Here is an 11,872-nt window from a genome sequence, read left to right on the forward strand (position 1 = left end):
CAGAAACATGTTAAGATTTTGAAGCCTTTTTTTAATCGACCTCAGTCCAGAATGGCTTAAGGCAGTGTCTGCTGCCTGGGATTAGTATGCCTGTGTGTGGTTCTCTGTGTAGCTCTTTGGTTTCTCTGAATGAGACCATTATGGCTGCAGCAGATCAAACCAAGCCTGACCAAGACAGTGGTATCCAGACCAAGACAGTGGTATCCATGTCCCGCCAACAACCCCCAAGATGTCGAGGCGGAGGCGCTGCTAAAACCCTTTCTCTTCTTCACGTGTCCTTCATTTCCGATCTGGAAATTAAAGTTATAAAGAAAAACAGACACAGAAACTCATCGTTATTGGATGGATATTTATTCTTTCCATGCCAGCTTGGTTGTTGTGGTGGGAGGGAGGGGGGGGGGGCTTGTCTCGTCCTAGTGAATGACTGAATGTGAGCATCGTAGTAGAGCATCCCTGCTGCTCATGTTCCATCCCTGCTGCTCATGTTCCAACCTACTTGCCCCTGTTTCATGTCCACCAACATTTCAAGTAGCTGGATCTGGTGGTTGCCTGCAGTGTCTCTTTGCTCGGCTTGGTTTGCAGCTGCTGAAGTGTGTGTGTGTGTGTGTGTGTGTGTGTGTGTGTGTGTGTGTGTGTGTGTGTGTGTGTGTGTGTGTGTGTGTGTGTGTGTGTGTGTGTGTGTGTGTGTGTGTGTGTGTGTGTGTGTGTGTGTGTGTGTGTGTGTGTGTGTGTGTGTGTGTGTGTGTGTGTGTGTGTGTGTGTGTGTGTGTGTGTGTGTGTGTGTGTGTGTGCGCGTGCGTGCGTGCTCTACTGTCCAGAGTTACTGCGGTAATGGCACTGCCTGTCTCTTTGTTCTCGTGTCTTTCGCCAACATTGGCAGACGCCTCACGCAATTCCTGACGCCAGCAAAGCCCCCTCGAGCGTGCACCCAACCCCCCCCCCCCCCCCCACCTTCCTTGCACTCCCTGACCCTCCCCCCTTTGCTGCCCGCTTCTGCCTCGCCCCAAATCAACCGAGAGACACAACAGTTGCTCCGGCAACGACAACGTAAACAAACAACAACGCTGCAACGAGCGCATTGTTCCCAACAAGAGGAGAGAGAAGGAGATGGTGGAAGGCAGTGAAGAATGAGTGTCAGCACGAATGTCAGTTACTGAACTGCCACACTAAATCTTTCATATAAAGCACAGGCTTGGCATGGACGGGTATATACATCTCCTGAAGGTTATGATGGTGAGAGAGGAATGTCCCCCAGTAAAAGGCAAGCGACTCCATTTACGAAACCCGTAAAAGTCTCCGCGGTGCAGACGGATAAGTTAATCGAGAGGCAAATTGCAGCGGTGTTACTGGAAGCAATTACAGTACCAATAGGCGAGTGGACTGCTGTGATCGTTGCCTGGATGTGACTGTAGTCGTTAATGTTGAGTACAAACTGATGCCAACCGCTTATATCTGGGGGGTGGGGATGGGTTGGGGTACAAACACGGTTTAGGCGGGTCTGAGCAGCTCTGGTCTGGATGGACTAAACGATGATGTATGGTGGTTTGCCTTGCCAGAAGCAAGAGATGCATGGTAGATACCCCAAGACTACTTTCTACAGCAGTGGTTTCCAAACTTTTTCATGTCAAGGACCCCCAAATTGGCATTTATTAGCCCGCGGACCCCCATTTGAAAAATATATGCCAGAGAGTCGGGACCCCCATAAGAGAAGATTTTTACGGCTCTAGCAGTGATTCTCAACCCATTTAATTTCAAGGACCCCCCCCAGTTTGACATGCATTAGTCTACGGACCCCCATTTAATGGCACCCTATCATTTATATTGTAAAATCATTGTTAATTTAACTCTGTGAGTTACAGACCCATAAGGGTCCGTTTGGTTCCAAACTATCATTTAGCTGGGGACCCCCTGGAACTGCCTCAAGGACCCCTGGGGGTCCCCGGACCCCACTTTGGGAACCAGTGTTCCAGAGACCAGTTAGTGGATAACAAACCTTATGATTAGATGCACTGTCAGCAGAGAAAGTGATGAATACACCCATATCTTATGTTCTCCCAGTGTGCAGTTTGACAGTTTTGTGAGTTTATGACCATAAGGAGAGCATCGAGTCACCACTCAGGTATGTCAAAGGTAGTCAGTTTAGGATCTTGTCGGCTGTAAGATTATGATGCAGCTGACAAGCAGACAGGCTTCTTTGGGTGGGTGAGTTGTAGATCTGATGACTTTATGCAATAATTGCTGTGTGTGTGCGTGCGTGCATGCGTGCGTGCGTGCGTGCGTGCGTGCGTGCGTGCGTGCGTGTGTGTGTGCGTGCGTCTGACGTCTGTGATACTGTATCTATGTGTTTATCATAAACAAGTAGACAACACAATGGCTTCCACAACTCAGACATAAAGAGCTCAAGAGTTCAAGCTACCTCCAAGGTACGATACGTAGGTGCTTCTGTTTCTGAGCATGAGCTCATCTCGCCTTATACTCCTCTTGATCTTGGTCGCAAATATTCATCTAAGTAAAATAGATTAATATTAATTACTTAGTTAATTATTTGTTTCTATTTTTGGACTGCAGATGGCAGCCTTGTAACTAACTGGCAGATGGCCTGTGTTTGCATGCTCTGTACTGTGCACTGTAATACGTAACATGGTCCCCTTTCAGGGATCAAGTTCATAGCTTTAAGCATCATTCGAGTGCAGGTTTAAAGACGACGCCTTACAATGAAATGAATCTAAACCCGAGACGGCAGAACAGCTCATTGTCATGTATCTACTATCAGAACAGCTCATTGTCATGTATCTACTATCAGAACAGCTCATTGTCATGTATCTACTATCCAGCCATAACGGCTGGCATCGTCATGCACTGCCTTGTCTGCAGCCGCACCATGATCTCGCAGTATTTTGTGGTTAGAAAGTGAGTTAAAAGGAGGCTTGCACCGATGTCTGTGATAAGACTTTTCCACGGGCCTTGGAGCTGTGATCTTCTCCATCTGATTCTGATCAGTGTTTCTTTTTTTTTTCCTTTTTTCTTTTTCTTTTTTTTTTGTTACCACAGCGCTCGAGATGTGAGGTTTTGGAACCTGACAGGCATATTTCTAGGACAAGGGGGGGGGGGGGGGGGGGGGGGGAGTTGACAGGGGGGGGGGGGGGTGCTCTTGAAAGCTGAGACATAATTATGAAATGTAAGTTGGAATATTGTTTTTATTACAAAGCCAAACAAATGCGTCTCTGCCCCCACTCACATCAAAGATGTCTGCGTGAAGAGACTAACCGCCGCCGCGTCGTAGAGGCCTTGTGATCGAGGCACCCTAATCAAACACAAATGCTTTGCTTGTAACGTGTGAGGGCGGCGTGGGTGTGGGGTCTGCATGCACGGAGCGCATGCCGCGAGTATCGTCTCGAGCACGCGCTGTATGTATCATACACCCTGGGTTTTTTTTCTTTCTTTTTTTTTCGTCTATACTGTACGGTACGTACGTCTGAGTATGTTGCTCGCACATGTGGGCGCCTGTGTGTCACATTGTGGGCGTGTCGCTCATGCGCGTGCGCCGCCCTGCGTACGTGTTGTCTGTGTGTGACAGCAGGCCAGCCCGCCTTGCCAGTACAAGGAGAGCTGAGAACTGTCACTTACAGTCCATTAACCCATTTTGGGCGGAAACCCCTTTTGGTGTTAGCATTATGTTATGTTTTAGCTATTGAAAAATAGCAGATCTACAAGCTCATAGCGCGCCACCGAGTGGCACGCTACGAGCTTGTAGGTCTGCTATTTTTGAAAAATCGAAGAACGACTGACATAGAAACATAGCTTTTTCAGAAAACTGTCAGGATGTAGAAGACATTTTTAAAATCTGATCTCAGGTCAAAATAGCTTAATTAGAGCCCAGTGCAGCTTGTTTTAGAATGACCTCCCAGACACCAAGCCGCAGCTCGCCTGGTCCTTGATTCATATGATTCATGAAAGGATGGAAAATTCAATTATTTCACTTATGATAGACATAAGTCACTCACTGCACTCTGGGAAATTACTGGGAGGATTTCATGCGGGAGATTTTGGTGTCGTGCGTGTGCGTGTGCGTGTGTGTGTGTGTGTGTGTGTGTGTGTGTGTGTGTGTGTGTGTGTGTGTGTGTGTGTGTGTGTGTGTGTGTGTGTGTGTGTGTGTGTTGTGGTGTGTGTGTGTGTGTGTGTCGTGTGTGTGTGTGTGTGTGTGTCGTGTGTGTGTGTGTGTGTGTGTGGTTGGTACTTTACTGTAGGTGCCGCGTTAGATGATTCCACACTATCCATCTGTCAACGCGTCATCTGGGAAGGGGTATATTATGTTATTTGTGAGATGAATGCGCTAATTATGACTTAAGCTCTTGTTTTAGCGCGTCGGAGAGCAGCCTCGGAGAGAGAGCCAGTCAGTCCGGTCTCTATCTAAACGACATTAAATTACATGGAAACTTGGAAAAAAGATACGCAAGCTCATACACAAACACTTGCTCTGTGTGCACTTCGTCTCTTCTTCCCCACGCTGCTCTGGCTTTGGTGTGAGTGATTGTGGCACGGAATTCCTCTCCGCTCAGCCCCCTTTGTTGGGATTGCATCGCTCGAATAGTTTCCATTTCCCTCCCTCCCAGTGAAGGCCCATTTTTATTTATCTGCCGCGTCTCGTCGTTGGACATGGGGTGCATGCATGGCTGCCCCCCAGCACCCGGGGAGTGGAAACGTTGGGAGCTGACAAACGAAACGGGAGGGTGTAGACAGACGTTTGTTGTGTCTAGACGGCGGGCCTGGGCCCGGCTGGCGGCTGTCACAGGGCAAACCGGTTCTCAGGGGGGGAGACCCACCGTAAACGTATCACAGTGGTATTGTGTGTGAGAGGCTGGGGGCTGTGTGGACGCTCACTGGACCGCCTTGTAAATGGTAAATGGTGCATTTATATAGCGCCTTTATCCAAGGCGCTTTACATAGATTGTGCATTACATTCACCCATTCATACACCCGATGGCAGCGGAAACCATGCAACGGCACCAACTAGCACATCGGGAGCAATTAGGGGTTCAGTGTCTTGCTCAAGGACACTTCGACAGTAACTCTGGGGGAGCTAGGTTTCGAACTGGCAACCTTGCGGTTCCCATCCAAGGAACTCTACCCCTGTGCCACCGCCGCCCCTTGTGAACATGAAGGGAGTATAGGCTACGCAATTTAGACATTATGTGTTTGGGCCAAGCTCCCTCCGTCCCTCCCTCGTTTACTGCTTTTAACGAAGATCGAGAGGAGAATTCATAAAGAGACCGTGTTAAAGTTAATTTACGCATGTGGTCCAATTAAGAACCCAATGAAGGTCTCGCTCAGTCTAAGTGGTTTTCTTTGCATTATATCCTGAATACTACGTATATCCCTTCACTTGAATGACGAGTACTTCAACACTTGTTAGCATTCTCTACCAGTGGAGACAATGTGGTGTTGACATCGAGATCTGTCACCCCCTCTAGATCTCTCTCTCTCTCTCTCTCTCGTCTCCTCTCGCCCTCTCTCTCTCTCTCCCCCCAGTAGAGCAGTGTGTTGGAGTAATGGGATTAATTGGTCTGCACAGAGGAGGGATGTCATGGCTGAAGTTCAGAGCTGCTGTTGAACAGATGAAGGACTGCGCCCACTTTTAAAGTCCATGTCTGGCAGCGCACGCAGCACTGGCACATGGCGGACGAAATGTAGATTTAAGCCCATATATAAAAATGTAATCATCCATGCATGAAAATGCAGGCAGGCAGACACACACACACACACACACACACACACACACACACACACACACACACACTGGTGATGTTAATTGGGATGTAGGGCTGTATTACTTCGAGAGCGGTCTCCCGGTTCCGGTTTGGGCCTCCGTCTTGGTCTCGCCTGCAGTAATACTTGTCATGTATTCTTAATCTTGTGTCCCATATTATTGAATTAATTACTTAACCCATTTTGACCTGAATGTCTTCTAAATCCTGACATAAATCTGTCAGTCGTTCTTCTATTTTTCAATAGCTAAGGCATAACATAATACTAACACCAAAAGGCGTTCCCGCCCAAAATGGGTTCATCTTGTGTCCCATATTATTGAATTAATTACTTAATTACTCATATAGTTAAAGTGGCACTATGTAACTTTTTTTTTTTAAATGAATACATTTTACATTTTTCCAATCTCGGTAGAGTATGTTAATACAATATAACTTGACGCAAGATCTGACACAAATTTTTAGCTTATGGTCCAGATTCAGTTTATCCCCTGAGCAAGCAGGCAGGCTCTATTAGCTCAATGGTAAACATTTCAGCACTTGGTTCAAATCTGGGGTAGAAGTTACAATATTTTGCTTATTTAAAAAACATCCTCCAATTTACATACCGGTGTAATTTATTAACCCATTATTTTCAGTATCAGTGAGTAAGATCTTTTACAAAGTAATCTAAATAGAATTCCAGTGATAGTAATATGTATTGTATCTATTTAAATTTTACTTAAACATATGTTTTTTTCCTTTTGTAAAATGTAATTATTTGGTCTTGGCTCAGTCCTGCGCTCCCTCCTTGGTCTTGATTGGTCTCTGCCTTGATTTGATCTCAACTCGGCCCCAGTATTGACTCAGTCTCGACCTTCAGTCTCGTCCCCTATGGTGCCAGTATTGACTTGGTCTCGCCCCCTGTGGTCCCAGTATTGACTTGGTCTCGCCCCCTGTGGTCCCAGTATTGACTTGGTCTCGCCCCCTGTGGTCCCAGTATTGACTTGGTCTCGCCCCCTGTGGTCCCAGTATTGACTTGGTCTCGCCCCCTGTGGTCCCAGTATTGACTTGGTCTCGCCCCCTGTGGTCCCAGTATTGACTTGGTCTCGCCCCCTGTGGTCCCAGTATTGACTTGGTCTCGCCCCCTGTGGTCCCAGTATTGACTTGGTCTCGCCCCCTGTGGTCCCAGTATTGACTTGGTCTCGCCCCCTGTGGTCCCAGTATTGACTTGGTCTCGCCCCCTGTGGTCCCAGTATTGACTTGGTCTCGCCCCCTGTGGTCCCAGTATTGACTTGGTCTCGCCCCCTGTGGTCCCAGTATTGACTTGGTCTCGCCCCCTGTGGTCCCAGTATTGACTTGGTCTCGCCCCCTGTGGTCCCAGTATTGACTTGGTCTCGCCCCCTGTGGTCCCAGTATTGACCCCCTATGGTCTCAAACTCAGTCCTGACTCTGTCTCGCTTTAGGTGGTCTTTGGGTGGACACAGCGCTTTAGGTGGTCTTTGGGTGGACACAGCGCTTTAGGTGGTCTTTGGGTGGACACATCACTTTAGGTGGTCTTTGTTGTGGACACATCACTTTAGGTGGTCTTTGGGTGGACACATCACTTTAGGTGGTCTTTGGGTGGACACAGCACTTTAGGTGGTCTTTGGGTGGACACAGCACTTTAGGTGGTCTTTGTTGTGGACACATCACTTTAGGTGGTCTTTGGGTGGACACAGCACTTTATGTGGTCTTTGGGTGGACACAGCACTTTAGGTGGTCTTTGGGTGGACACATCACTTTAGGTGGTCTTTGGGTGGACACAGCACTTTAGGTGGTCTTTGGGTGGACACAGCACTTTAGGTGGTCTTTGGGTGGACACAGCACTTTAGGTGGTCTTTGGGTGGACACAGCGCTTTATGTGGTCTTTGGGTGGACACAGCACTTTAGGTGGTCTTTGGGTGGACACAGGACTTTAGGTGGTCTTTGGGTGGACACAGCACTTTAGGTGGTCTTTGGGTGGACACAGCACTTTAGGTGATCTTTGGGTGGACACAGCACTTTAGGTGGTTTTTGGGTGGACACAGACACTTTAGGTGGTCTTTGGGTGGACACAGCGCTCTAGGTGGTCTTTGGGTGGACACAGCACTTTAGGTGGTCTTTGGGTGGACACAGACACTTTAGGTGGTCTTTGGGTGGACACAGCACTTTAGGTGGTCTTTGGGTGGACACAGCACTTTGGAGATGAGCTCATTCAGTTCCTCTCCCCTTCCTGTTGGCAGCTACGTGGCTGTAAGAGTTCACAGTTGATGTTATCGGCCAGAATACTCCTCTGTTTTATACTCACTTCTTCCAGCCAAAATCAGCCTCCCCACAGTGGCTTAACACTGATGCTGTAGCTAGGGTGGAACTGGATCTGTAGCCTTAACACCAGTGATGCTGTAGCTAGGGTGGAACTGGCTCCGTAGCACGCCATGCCGTCATGCTTCGCTGAATGTTTGGGACAGCCATAATGTCCCCTTTTGACACAGGAAGGTTTCAACCACAAAGCCCCTTGTTTACCCCAGTGACCTGCGTGTGTCTGAGATTAGCTCTTACTCCTTTCTATCTCTCTCTCTCTCTCTCTCTCTCTCTCTCTCTCTCTCTCTCTCTCTCTCTCTCTCTCTCTCTCTCTCCCCCCCCCCCCCCTCTCCATCTCCATTTTAATGTCCCAACCTGAGAAACCTGGGAAATCTGAGGGAAAAGCGAAGACAAAGAGAGGAGCTGAGGTGACAGGCAGCTATGTACGCTGAGGTCATGTTGTTCTTCTCGCTGGGTCACAACCGGGCCGATGTCTTCCTTTTATTTTATTCATAATTTTTTTTGGACAAAACCTCCCGAGTGTCAAGTAACGATTTGTATCTCAGGCTATGACCCAAAGAAAAAACTGGCATGCCACATTAGCTGTGGCCCAAGAACGCAAAATGTGTCGGAAGGGAAGAGAGCGAGTGTGGAAGAGGAAAAAGGTGATTGAACTGAACTGGAGCTGTTCCCACGGCCGGCAAATTGCCCAAATGGCCCGTGGCCCTCTCCAACCCCACCCTCCCCACCCATTCCCCAGAATACCATGATGAATGGGACATTTAATATCACCATGCTTAAGGGTATTACTGGAACGTAACTGTCCTGCTCCACACACACACACACACACACACACACACACACACACACACACACACACACACACACACACACACACACACACACCAAAACAATGCTCAGACCATGCTGCCAAGCCCAGGCTATCGTGCGCTGCGCGTAATGATCGATGTCACCGGCCGGTCGTATCCAACGTGAGAAAGCCGTGACCTCACTTTATGCATCTGTGCTCGCGTCGTCTACACTCGGTGTGTAGACGCGAGCACATCTATGGTGTAGCTGTGCTTGGTGGTTTTATTAATAGGTCGGTCGTGGAAAAACTGAGCTAAGAATCAATTATCCTGAACAGCTCTAATGCTAAGCAGTGGCATGTGTTTCAGTCACGCATCAGCGACTTGGCTTGAATCATTGCAATCTCTGGAGCTGGCAGGGCGGCTCTGTGTGTGTGTCTCCCATCACCAAAATGATTCCCTGTGATACCCACAGGACGGGGAGAAACAGGTGAGAGTGACTGGCTCGGTGCCACTCTGATAGATGGAGAGAGAGAGAGAGCCAGTTCTCCGTGAGCGACTGTCTCTTTTCTAATCTCATGTGATTAGTCACACGTTCTCTTCTTTCAAGGTGTGAGGGCCTGTTTTTTCTCAACCCAAACAAGGGGGGGCTGGTAATGAGATATGGAAGAGAAAAGTATCAATGTTGGTGTCATGTGACTACAGTACATACATACTGTACACACAGGTATGTGTGTGTACACTGTATGTTCTATGTTCTGTACACATAGTTTATCCCAAGTTGACCTGAGATCAGATTCTAAAAATGTCTTCTACATCCTGACAGTTTTCTGAAAAAGCTATGTTTCTATGTCGGTCGTTCTTCGATCTTTTTCAAAAATAGCAGACCTACAAGCTCGTAGCGCGCCACTCGGTGGCACGCTATGAGCTTGTAGATCTGCTATTTTTCAATAGCTAAAGCATAACATAATGCTAACACCAAAAGGGGTTCCCACCCAAAATGGGTTATACAGATGTGTGACACACACACACACACACACACACACACACACTGTACATGCACAATTATGTGCATGTACAGAAACAATGTGACGGAAAGTTGTGAGAATCCGTGTCCTGAAAGCGACCCCGGCGTTGGGGTCGCTTTGGCACTGATCTCGCATTCCTCGGTTGTGGTGAGAGGAGAATAGGACATGATGTTGTTCTGCTGCTCTGGACGGCTCAGAATGTTCGTGATTTTTAAACAGCTTGACCGCCTCACTTAACACTTTAATTGCCCGGGGTTATTTAATCCATTACATTATAGCGCCCATTCGATGTATAAACACAGACCCCTTTTCCGGACGGACCGGAAGTTGTTGTTGTTGTGTGTGTAGCAGCTAACAATAGCCACACCACTCTAGAGTCGATCGACAACAACGGGAGGTAAGAATAAAATCTATCGCGACTAGCGACTGGACCGCTGAACGCCGTCTAACACAGGATCTTTTTTCATAATTAGACGGGATGATTTAGATCGCGAGTTATGAACGTTTTAAGATTTTCGTTTTCATCAGCTAAACGGGGGAGGGAGTTTTTCGATGACGTCTCACTCTTGCGCGTCACCGAGGATTGCCCAACAGGTGCTCCCAGGCTGTGGAGCCATGCGATCCGTTCTCATATCAATAAACTTCGTCTTTTGGACAAGACTTCGTCCTGGGCGTCGGGCGTTACTAATAAAAAGGACAAAGAACTTCGTCCTGGGCGATGGGAGTGTTAACCAAGTGAGAGAGACCAGACACCCCCGCTCACTATTCATCCTCTTAACATGTAAAACATTGCAATATGTTTTATCTCTCGCGGATGTTCTCAAAACCAGCACCGCCTGGCTCATTCAGACTCCCTCTTCCTTTGATCCTCGACTATATTTAACCCATTTTGTGGCGGGAACCCCTTTTGGTGTTAGCATCATGTTATGCTTTAGCTATTGAAAAATAGCAGATCTACAAGCTCATAGCGCGCCACCGAGTGGCGCGCTACGAGCTTGTAGGTCTGCTATTTTTGAAAAATCGAAGAACGACTGACATAGAAACATAGCTTTTTCAGAAAACTGTCAGGATGTAGAAGACATTTTTAGAATCTGATCTCAGGTCAGAATGGGTTAACAAACCGTTCCTGCTCAGAACACTGACCTCATAGTACTCTACGCTCAGTGCCTTTCTCCCATAAAGCCCACGGTCCCTTGATACTGACCCACAGTCCCTTGGTACTGACATGCGTCCGGCATTCTGTTTGCCGTCTCGCTGTTGTCGTCGTGTTCGTGTCTCTGCTGGACGAACGTGCCTCCGAGCTGAAATCTGTATTTGGAGTTGTCCAATAAGGATAGCTGATTGTAGAGTCCTGTTTAGCGTTGGACCGCGGCCATTACGTTGAACCTTGAAGAAATATTGCATGCGGAGAGCATTTCATCCATCACTGCAGAACAGCTGTATTTTAACCCATTTTGGACTGAAGTCGATTTAAAAAAAGGCTTCTAAATTTTTCTGAAAACCCATGTTTCTATGTCAGTGGTGCTCAACCTTTTTCATGTCAAGGAATTATCTCTATTGGGCCACGGACCCCCATCTCAAAATATGTAGTTCCAGGCACCGCCCCAGAAGCCAATATTTTAGTTAAAAATGTTCGCTCTGGCCTGGGCCGTGGCTCAGCGGTCCAGGCACCTTGGCTGGTAACCCAGTCTGGCAGTGTGCCGCGGGTTCGACTCCCGATCCGACGGCCTTTACTGCATGTCTTCCCCCCCATCTCTCTCCCCATTTCCTGTCAGACTACTGTCTGTCCCTCCATAAAAAAAATATATAAAATAAAGGCGAAAGAAAAAAAAAGATTAAAAGAAAAAAAGAAAAAAAAGGTTCGCTCTGAAATATATATTTAATGATTTGCGCCACATTGTAACGCTTTTTCAAAAATAGCAGACCTACAAACTCGTAGCGCGCCACTCGGTGGCGCGCTATGAGCTTG

General features: G+C 47.7%; 1 protein-coding gene across 1 annotated transcript in view; it reads left to right on the forward strand.

Moving 5' to 3' along the window:
* Positions 1 to 11,872, forward strand: part of cUnh8orf34 (chromosome Un C8orf34 homolog) — a 109,230-nt gene that overhangs the window by 58,473 nt on the left and 38,885 nt on the right. The window lies entirely within an intron of this gene.

This window comes from Electrona antarctica, assembly GCF_951216825.1.
Source record: "Electrona antarctica genome assembly, chromosome: 20".
NCBI classification, from domain to species: domain Eukaryota; kingdom Metazoa; phylum Chordata; class Actinopteri; order Myctophiformes; family Myctophidae; genus Electrona; species Electrona antarctica.